This window comes from Aegilops tauschii, chromosome 4, assembly GCF_002575655.3.
Source record: "Aegilops tauschii subsp. strangulata cultivar AL8/78 chromosome 4, Aet v6.0, whole genome shotgun sequence".
Lineage (NCBI taxonomy): Eukaryota > Viridiplantae > Streptophyta > Magnoliopsida > Poales > Poaceae > Aegilops > Aegilops tauschii.
In genome coordinates, this window is record NC_053038.3 from 212,488,061 (window position 1) to 212,499,343 (window position 11,283).

The following is an 11,283-nucleotide window of genomic DNA, read 5'->3' on the forward strand; positions in this document are numbered from 1 at the left end:
TTATTATTTTGAAAAAAATTCACCCACAACTAAAAAAAAAAAAGGGAAAACAAAATCTACTTAGTGAAGAAAGCAAACAAGCATACACGAAAATATCAACCCCACGCTATTGCTCCCCGGCAACGGCGCCAGAAAAGAGCTTGATAATCCCCAAGTGCAAGGAATCATCGTAGCAATTTCCAAAGGTGGAAGTGATAAGTATGGAGTGTCGACCCACAAGGAGCTAAAGGTAAGATCAATATTCTCTCAAGTCCTATCTGCCACTGATACGACTCTACGTACACTGAACGTTTGCTTCCATGTAGAAACGAGAAATAAAACTACGTTGTGGATATGAAGAGGATAACTTTGCATGATATCGCAGAACTAAAATATAAAAGTAGGTGTTGTTAATATAAATTTAGAATATATTACTATCTATTATAAATAGCGAGTGTGGAATAATGATGGGTCGGTGTGCGGAATTGTCCTAGGCAATTGTTAACAAGATCGGTAATCATTATTGCAATTTGATATGAGGGAGAAGCATAAGCTAACATACTTTCTCTTCTTGGGTCATATGCACTTATGATTGGAACTCTAGCAAGCATCCGCAACTACTAAAGATCATTAAGGTAAAACCCAACCATAGCATTAAAGCATCAAGTCCCCTTTATCCCATATGCAACAAACCCCTTACTCGGGTTTATGCTTCTGTCACTCAAGCAACCCACTATAAGCGAATCATGAACGTATTGCAACACCCTATAGCGGGAATCCCTCACGTGTGCGCGGCACAGAAGGCACCATAGGACAGCACCAAAATAAAACATACAACTCAAACCAATCTAGATCATCAATCAACCCAAAATACAAAGGAAATCTACTCAAAACATCATAGGATGGCAACACATCATTGGATCATAATATGTGGCATAAAGCACCATGTTCAAGTAGGGGATTACAACGGGGTGCGGGAGAGTGGACCGCGTAAAAGAGATGAGGATGGTGATGTTAATGAAGGCGATCACCGCGGCGATGGTTCCCCTGATGGCACTCCTGTGCCACCGAGAGAGGGGGGGAGAGGTCCCCCCCCTGTGCTTCCTCCTCCATGGCCTCCCCCCTAGATGGGGAGAGGTTCTCCCTCTGGTCCTCTATAGCTGCAAGATGGAAGAGAATAGTTCTGTCAGTGAGCATATACTCAGAATGTCTGGGTATAATAATCACTTGATTCAACTGGGAGTTCAACTTCCGGATGATTGCGTCATTGACAGAATTCTTCAATCACTGCCACCAAGCTACAAGAGCTTCGTGATGAACTATAACATGCAAGGGATGGATAAGACAATTCCCGAGCTCTTCGCAATGCTAAAGGAAGTGGAGGTAGAAGTCAAAAAGGAGCATCAAGTGTTGATGGTCAGTAAAACCACTAGTTTCAAGAAAAAGGGCAAAGGGAAGAAGAAAAGGAACTTCAAGAAGAACAGCAAGCAAGTTGCTGTTCAGGAGAAGAAATCCAAATCTGGACCTAAGCCTGAAACTGAGTGCTTCTACTGTAAGCAGACTGGTCACTGGAAGCGGAACTGCCCCAAGTATTTGGCGGATAAGAAGGATGGCAAGGTTAACAAAGGTATATGTGATATACATGTTATTGATGTGTACCTTACTAATACTCGCAGTAGCACCTGGGTATTTGATACTGGTTATGTTGCTAATATTTGCAACTCGAAACAGGGGCTACGGATTAAGCGAAGATTGGCTAAGGACGAGGTGACGATGCGCGTGGGAAATGGTTCCAAAGTCGATGTGATCGTCGTCGGCACGCTACCTCTACATCTACCTTCGGGATTAGTTTTAGACCTAAATAATTGTTATTTGGTGCCAGCGTTGAGCATGAACATTATATCTGGATCTTGTTTAATGCGAGACGGTTATTCATTTAAATCAGAGAATAATGGTTGTTCTATTTATATGAATAATATCTTTTATGGTCATGCACCCTTGAAGAGTGGTCTATTTTTAATGAATCTCGTGATACACATATTCATAATGTCGAAGCCAAAAGATGCAGAGTTAATAATGATAGTGCAACTTATTTGTGGCACTGCCGTTTAGGTCATATCGGTGTAAAGCGCATGAAGAAACTCCATACTGATGGAATTTTGGAATCACTTGATTTTGAATCACTTGGTACTTGCGAACCGTGCCTCATGGGCAAGATGACTAAAACACCGTTCTCCGGAACTATGGAGAGAGCAACAGATTTGTTGGAAATCATACATACAGATGTATGTGGTCCGATGAATATTGAGGCTCGTGGCGGATATCGTTATTTTCTCACCTTCACAGATGATTTGAGCAGATATGGGTATATCTACTTAATGAAACATAAGTCTGAAACATTTGAAAAGTTCAAAGAATTTCAGAGTGAAGTTGAAAATCATCGTAACAAGAAACTAAAATTCCTACGATCTGATCGTGGAGGAGATATTTGAGTTACGAGTTTGGTCTACATTTGAAACAATGCGGAATAGTTTCGCAACTCACGCCACCCGGAACACCACAGCGTAATGGTGTGTCCGAACGTCGTAATCGTACTTTATTAGATACGGTGCGATCTATGATGTCTCTTACTGATTTACCGCTATCGTTTTGGGGTTATGCTTTAGAGACGGCTGCATTCACTCTAAATAGGACACCATCGAAATCCGTTGAGACGACGCCTTGTGAACTATGGTTTGGCAAGAAACCAAAGTTGTCGTATCTTAAAGTTTGGGGTTGCGATGCTTATGTGAAGAAACTTCAACCTGATAAGCTCGAACCTAAATCGGAGAAATGTGTCTTCATAGGATACCCAAAAGAGACTGCTGGGTATACCTTCTATCACAGATCCGAAGGCAAGATATTCGTTGCTAGGAATGGATCCTTTCTAGAGAAGGAGTTTCTCTCGAAAGATGTGAGTGGGAGGAAAGTAGAACTTGATGAGGTAACTGTACCTGCTCCCTTATTGGAAAGTAGATCATCGCAGAAATCAGTTTCTGCGACACCTACACAAAGTAGTGAGGAAGTTAATGATGATGATCATGAAACTTCAGATCAAGTTATTACTGAACCTCGTAGGTCAACTAGATCAAGATCCGCACCAGAGTGGTACGGTAATCCTGTTCTGGAGGTCATGTTACTAGACCATGACGAACCTACGAACTATGAAGAAGCGATGGTGAGCCCAGATTCCGCAAAATGGCTTGAAGCCATGAAATCCGAGATGGGATCCATGTATGAGAACAAAGTATGGACTTTGGTTGACTTGCCCGATGGTCGGCAAGCCATTGAAAATAAATGGATCTTCAAGAAGAAGACTGACGCTGATGGTAATGTTACTGTCTATAAAGCTCGACTTGTTGCGAAAGGTTTTTGACAAGTTCAAGGGATTGACTACGATGAGACCTTCTCACCCGTAGCGATGCTTAAGTCTGTCCGAATCATGTTAGCAATTGCCGCATTTTATGATTATGAAATTTGGAAAATGGATGTCAAAACTGCATTCCTGAATGGATTTCTGGAAGAAGAGTTGTATATGATGCAACCGGAAGGTTTTGTCGATCCAAAGGGAGCTAACAAAGTGTGCAAGCTCCAGCGATCCATTTATGGACTGGTGCAAGCCTCTCGGAGTTGGAATAAACGCTTTGATAGTGTGATCAAAGCATTTGGTTTATACAGACTTTTGGAGAAGCCTCTATTTACAAGAAAGTGAGTGGGAGCTCGATAGCATTTCTGATATTATATGTGGATGACATATTACTGATTGGAAATGATATAGAATTTCTGGATAGCATAAAGGGATACTTGAATAAGAGTTTTTCAATGAAAGACCTCGGTGAAGCTGCATATATATTAGGCATTAAGATCTATAGAGATAGATCAAGACGCTTAATTGGACTTTCACAAAGCACATACCTTGACAAAGTTTTGAAGAAGTTCAAAATGGATCAAGCAAAGAAAGGGTTCTTGCCTGTACTACAAGGTGTGAGATTGAGTAAGACTCAATGCCCGACCACTGCAGAAGATAGAGAGAAGATGAAAGATGTTCCCTATGCTTCAGCCATAGGCTCTATCATGTATGCAATGCTGTGTACCAGACCTGATGTGTCCCTTGCTATAAGTTTAGCAGGAAGGTACCAAAGTAATCCAGGAGTGGATCACTGGACAGCGGCCAAGAACATCCTGAAATACCTGAAAAGGACTAAGGATATGTTTCTCGTTTATGGAGGTGACAAAGAGCTCATCGTAAGAGGTTACGTTGATGCAAGCTTTGACACTGATCCGGACGATTCAAAATCGCAAACCGGATACGTATTTACATTGAACGGTGGAGCTGTCAGTTGGTGCAGTTCTAAGCAAAGTGTCGTGGCGGGATCTACGTGTGAAGCGGAATACATAGCTGTTTCGGAAGCAGCAAATGAAGGAGTCTGGATGAAGGAGTTCATATCCGATCTAGGTGTCATACCTAGTACATCGGGACCAATCAAAATCTTTTGTGACAATACTGGTGCAATTGCCTTAGCAAAGGAATCCAGATTTCACAAGAGAACCAAGCACATCAGAAGACACTTCAATTCCATCCGGGATTTAGTCCAGGTGGGAGACATAGAAGTTTGCAAGATACATACGGATCTGAATGTTGCAGACCCGTTGACTAAGCCTCTTCCACGAGCAAAACATGATCAGCACCAAGACTCCATGGGTGTGAGAATCATTACTATGTAATCTAGATTATTGACTCTAGTGCAAGTGGGAGACTGAAGGAAATATTCCCTAGAGGCAATAATAAAGTATTATATATTTCCTTATATCATGATAAATGCTTATTATTCATGCTAGAATTGTATTAACCGGAAACATAATACATGTGTGAATACATAGACAAACAAAGTGTCACTAGTATGCCTCTACCAGACTAGCTCGTTAATCAAAGATGGTTATGTTTCCTAGCCATAGACATGAGTTGTCATTTGATTAATGGGATCACCTCATTAGGAGAATGACGTGATTGACATGACCCATTACGTTAGCTTAGCACCCGATCGTTTAGTATGTTGCTATTGCTTTCTTCATGACTTATACATGTTCCTATGACTATGAGATTATGCAACTCCCGTTTACCGGAGGAACACTTTGTGTGCTACCAAACGTCACAACGTAAATGGGTGATTATAAAGGTGCTCTACAGGTGTCTCCAAAGGTACTTGTTGGGTTGGCGTATTTCGAGATTAGGATTTGTCACTCCGATTGTCGGAGAGGTATCTCTGGGCCCACTCGGTAATGCACATCACTATAAGCCTTGCAAGCATTGTGACTAATGAGTTAGTTGCGGGATGATGTATTACGGAACGAGTAAAGAGACTTGCCGGTAACGAGATTGAACTAGGTATCGAGATACCGACGATCGAATCTCGGGCAAGTAACATACCGATGACAAAGGGAACAACGTATGTTGTTATGCGGTCTGACCGATAAAGATCTTCGTAGAATATGTGGGAGCCAATATGGGCATCCAGGTCCCGCTATTGGTTATTGACCGGAGAGGTGTCTCGGTCATGTCTACATAGTTCTCGAACCCGAAGGGTCCGCACGCTTAAAGTTACGATGACAGTTATATTATGAGTTTATATGTTTTGATGTACCGAAGGTTGTTCGGAGTCCCGGATGTGATCACGGACATGACGAGGAGTCTCGAAATGGTTGAGACATAAAGATTGATATATTGGACGACTATATTCGGACACCGGAAGTGTTCCGGAGAAGTTTCGGATTAAACCGGAGTGCCGGAGGGTTACCGGAACCCCCCGGGGAAGTATTGGGCCTTAGTGGGCCTTGAGGGGAGAGAGAGGGCAGCAGCCAGGAGGTGGCGCGCCCCCTCCCAGGAGGAGTCCTAGTTGGACTAGGAGAGGGGGGCGCAGCCCCCTTTCCCTCTCCCTCTCCCTCTCTTTCCTTCCCCCCTTCTTTTCCTAGTAGGACTAGGAAAGGGGAGTCCTACTCCTACTAGGAGGAGGACTCCCCCCCTCTCTTTGGCGCGCCAAGGGCAGCCGGCCTCCCCCTTGCTCCTTTATATACGGGGGCAGGGGGCACCTCTAGACACACTTGATATACGATATTTTAGCCGTGTGCGGTGCCCCCTCCACCAGATTACACCTCGATAATACCGTTGCGGAGCTTAGGCGAAGCCCTGCGTCGGTGGAACATCATCATCGTCACCACGCCATCGTGCTGACGAAACTCTCCCTCAACACTCGGCTGGATCGAAGTTCGAGGAACGTCATCGAGCTGAACGTATGTAGAGCTTGGAGGTGCCGTACGTTCGGTACTTGATCGGTCGGATCGTGAAGACGTACGACTACATCAACCGCGTTGTGATAACGCTTCCGCTGTCGGTCTACCGGGGTACGTGGACAACACTCTCCCCTCTCGTTGCTATGCATCACCATGATCTTGCGTGTGCGTAGGAAATTTTTTGAAATTACTACGTTACCCAACACGGGGTCCTCCTCCATGGCCTCCGGTGATGATGGCCCCCACCGGCAGGGTGCCAGAGAGGGCCTAGATTGGTTTTTCGTGGCTACAGGGGCTTACGGCAGCGGGACTCCAGATCTAGGTTTTGTTCTCGAGTTTTCGGGATTTATAGGAGTGTTTGGCATCGGGGACAAGTCAAGGGGACCCACGAGGCGACAACAAGGACGGAGGGCGTGCCCTATGGGGGTGGAGGCGCCCCCGCCCTTATGGTTACCCCGGGACTCCTCTCTAGTATCTTTTTGCTCTAGTATTTTTTATATTTTCCAAAAATATTCTCCGTTAATTTTCAGCCCATTCCGAGAACTTTTATTTCTACACAAAAACAACACCACGGTAGTTCTGCTGAAAACAGCGTGAGTCCGAGTTAGTTCTAATCAAATCATACCAAAATCTTATAGAAATATTGTAAACATGGCATGAATACTTCATAAATTATAGATACGTTGGAGACGCATCAGGCCTCAAGACGAGACGCTTCAACAAAAAGCTCACTGCCTGCGGCAAAGGCTGGCTCGATGAGCTCCAGTCCAAGCCTACCGGCGAAATGCCCTTCTTCCTCATCTATGGGGCAGAAGCGGTCCTCCCCACCGAGCTCAAGCATGGGTCCTCGCGGTTCCTGGCCTTCGACAAGATCTGTCGGGATGGCCTGCGGGAAGCTGATTTGCTCCTCCTCGAGCAAGCGCATTGTCAGGCTACCATCCGCACAGCCAGGCACTAGCAGGCGCTGCGTTGCTACCACGGCCGCAACATACGCCCCCGTACCCTTGAAGCTAGCGATCTTGTCCTGCAAATGGTCCTCTCCAGGGAATGACTCCACAAGCTCTCGCCCATGTGGAAAGGCCCTTTCAGGGTGGTGCACGTTTCCCGGCTTAGCGCGACACGACTAGAAACAAAGGAGGGTGTTCTGGTACCAAACACATGGAACATCCAACACCTCCGCAAGTTCTCCCCGTGACCTCACGGGCATGAACAAAGTGGAGTTGTACACGCTCAGGAGCCTCTCTTCTGCATTGCCACTGGCCGCAAGAGCTCTCGCCCACAACCTAGTGGGGCCCCATGCTCAGACATGGCACACTGCTTACTTGAGGGCCGCCTGCCATCACATCCTCAGGCTGACCCGTGCGCATCACGAGATCATGTATCTTCTGTTTGTGTAATGAGACCTCTTCAGCCATTAGTAAAATTTTATTTCCTAAGTATTATGTGTGTTTGGTCGGAAATTCGGTTCATGATGCGCGCTCGCACGATATCACGCATGCGTATCACGCGAGCGGGGTCTGGAATGGTGCCTGCGCCTGGGTCAGTCCCGACAGCGCCGCTAAACCCAAGTGACTGAGCTCTGGCTCGTGGGCCTGCTCCCGTGCACGTCACCTCACGAAGGTCATTGGTGTTTTTTTCTCCTCGCGCGACACCCACAAGCGGCCTCACGAGCGTGCTCTGCTCCATTACTTGTAAAAACTTGTTGGCAATCTCACTGATGAAGGGCCCATGAAATGTCACGAGCACTCCTCCACGGGAGGCAGCACGAGCGTTGCCTTGCGAGGTAGCCTGCCATGCCATTGATACGTCTCCAACGTATCTACTTTTCCTAACGCTTTTCCTCTTGTTTTGGACTCTAATTTGCATGATTTGAATGAAACTAACCCCGGACTGACGCTGTTTTCAGCAGAACTGCCATGGTGTTGTTTTTGTGCAGAAATAAAAGTTCTCGGAATAGAACAAAATTTTGCGAGGATTTTTTATATCAATAAAGAGAATTTCGGGAGCCAAGAACCACCGGAGGGGGCACCTGGGTGGGCACAACCCACCAGGGCGCCCCCCCTCCAGGCGCGCCTAGGTGGGTTGTCCTCGCCTGGTGGCCCCGAAGACCCTGAAACCTACGCTATAAAATCACATTTTCCAGAAAAAAAATCAGGGAGAAAGAATTATCGCGCTCCACGAGACGGAGCCGCCGTCACCTCATGTTCTTCAACGGGAGGTGTGACGCCCTCGATTCAATCGTACACTAATCATACACGCAAATGTTTACGATCAAGATCAAGGACTCACGGGTAGATATCACAACACAACTCTAGACACAAATTAAAATAATACAAGCTTTATATTACAAGCCAGGGGCCTCGAGGGCTCGAATACATAAGCTCAAAAACACAAGAGTCAGCGGAAGCAACAATATCTGAGTACAAACATGAGTTAAATAGGGATGCCTTAAGAAGGCTAGCACAAAAGCAACACGATCGAAGAGGCAAGGCCTCCTGCCTGGGAACCTCCTAACTACTCCTAGTCGTCGGTGGTCTCCACGTAGTCGTAGGCATCGACGGTGGCATCTGGCTCCTGGGCTCCGACATCTGGTTGCATCAACCGGAAAGAAGAAGAAAGGGGGAAAGGGGGAGCAAAGCAACCGTGAGTACTCATCCAAAGTACTCACAAGCAAGGATCTACACTACATATGCATCGGTATCAATGAAATGGGTTGTATCTGTGGACTGGACTGCAGAATGCCAGAAGAGAAGGGGAAAGCCTAGCCTATCAAAGACTAGCATCTTCAAGCAGCTCCAAGCATCTTGCAGCATCAGAAGAGATAAGAGTAGCATAAAGTAAAGTAGTAGTAGTGTTATCAACCTCGGCCAGAGATCCTTTCTCGACTCCCTGCGAGAAAGCAATCCAAGAGCCGTACTATCCATTTCTCATCACAATCAAATTCTCATCACAAGTATCCAGTTCTAGTTGTATCGATTGAGATACAACTCCAAGAGTCCGTTACCGTAGGACAGGCTATCGATAGATGTTTTCTTCCCTGCAAGGGTGCACCAACTTACCCACCACACTCGATTAACTCCGGCCGGACACACTTTCCTGGGTCATGCCCGGCCTCGGCCAAACAATACGCCGCAACCCGACCTAGGCTTAATAGAGAGGTCAGCACGCCGGACTAAACCTATGCCCCCAGGGGTCATGGGCCATCTCCCCGGGAACTCCTGCACGTTGCGAACGCGGCCGGTGAGCAGACCTATCTACCTCCTTAAAAAGGCAGGAGCTTACCAGTCCAACCTGGTGCGCACCGCTCAGTCGCTGACGTCTATTAAGCTTCGGCTGATGCATACGACGCAGAACGCCCATACTATGCCAACGTGATGGTTAGTGCTATCAGGCCAGAGGCCCCTCGGATCAAATATCCAAAACGCAGTGGATTAGGAACATGCGGTAACAAGCAGAGACTCACGAAAGATGTGACCCCGTTGCCCCGTCTCGAGGACTTGCGGCAAGGGCTAGGAATGCCCGGCCACGCCTCGTAATTATCTCGCGGGCACCCTCCAGGTCAACCCGTCTCCACATCACTCGCGGGTACCCCTCAGGGTCGACCCTCCTTTCCAAGTAACAGTTGTAAAGTCCAAGTATCCGTGTGTCCAAACATCAAGGGGAAAACCCGAGGAATCACCCCGGTGAATTCCACTCGATGTAATCCTCAAGGTGAACGTAAGAGGATCCACCCTCGAGGTTCACACTTGAGGGGTTGCACGACAGAGCCGTATCGGAAGTGGTTAAGGAGGAAATCACCCTCGATGACCACGACCGAATAGCTACACTACAGGTTAACATCAGAAGTGATGATGAGGTCTCACCCTCGGCACTCGATAGTAACCCAGTAGTGTCGAGCAACTAAGGGGAAAGTGATGTGCGGTGCCGGGGCCTGGTCTTCGATCCCGTTGATCGGGTCTTCGATGATGAAGCAGGGGCAACAAGGACAAGGTGGGGGTCACTGGTGGATCACTAACCAACCTATACTAAGCAGTTTAGGATAAGCAGGTAGGTAACAATTCGCAGGTTACAAAAGCAGGCTATGCATCAGAATAGGAGCAAAGAATAATAGCAGCAAAATCTAATGCAAGCATGAGAGAATGGAATGGGCGATATCGGGATGATCAAAGGGGGGGCTTGCCTGGAAGCTTTGCTGAAAAGGAAGAAGGGTCATTGTCGACGTAGTCGATCACTGGGGCGGCATCGGTCTCAGGGTCTACCGGAGAGAAGAGGGGGAAGAAACAATAAATATAAAGCAAACAAAGCATAACTAAGCATAACATGGTAATACACGGTGTTAGGGGTGAACTAACGCAGTGCTAGACGTTGCAGACGGAGAGGGAAAACATCCGGAAGGGTTTTTCCGGCGTTTGTCGTTTTCCGGACAGATGAAAAGAGAGGGGACGGTTCCATGTTCAGCATGCTAGGGGCATGTGACAGGTATGAGGAGGGCGTATTCGGATTCGTCACATTTTTCTGAGCAACTTTCATGTAGAAAACATTTTCATCTGAGCTACGGTTTATTTTCTATGAATTTTCAAAGATTAAACCATTTTCTAGAATTATTTATATTAACAAAAATGGAATTATGACATCAGCTTTGCGTGGGGATGATGTCAGCGGTCAACAGACTCGCTGACCAGGGTCAAACCTGCCATGTGGGGCCAGTGCGACCCACATGTCAGCCTCTGTGGCACTAACAGTGGATTAATTTGCCTAACAGTACTAGTTAGGGGTGTGGGCCCCATTAGTTAGTGACTATTAAGTTTAACTAATTAATTTTATTTGTAAAAATGTTTAATTAGCCTAATTAACAGACGGGGCCCACATGTCATGCACAGTAACTGCGTTGACCAGAGTCAACGTGGTCAACTGGGGCGCCGGGGCCCCCTAGCAGCCTCACTGGGGCGGCCCCCATAGGGCCACGGCGGCCGGAGC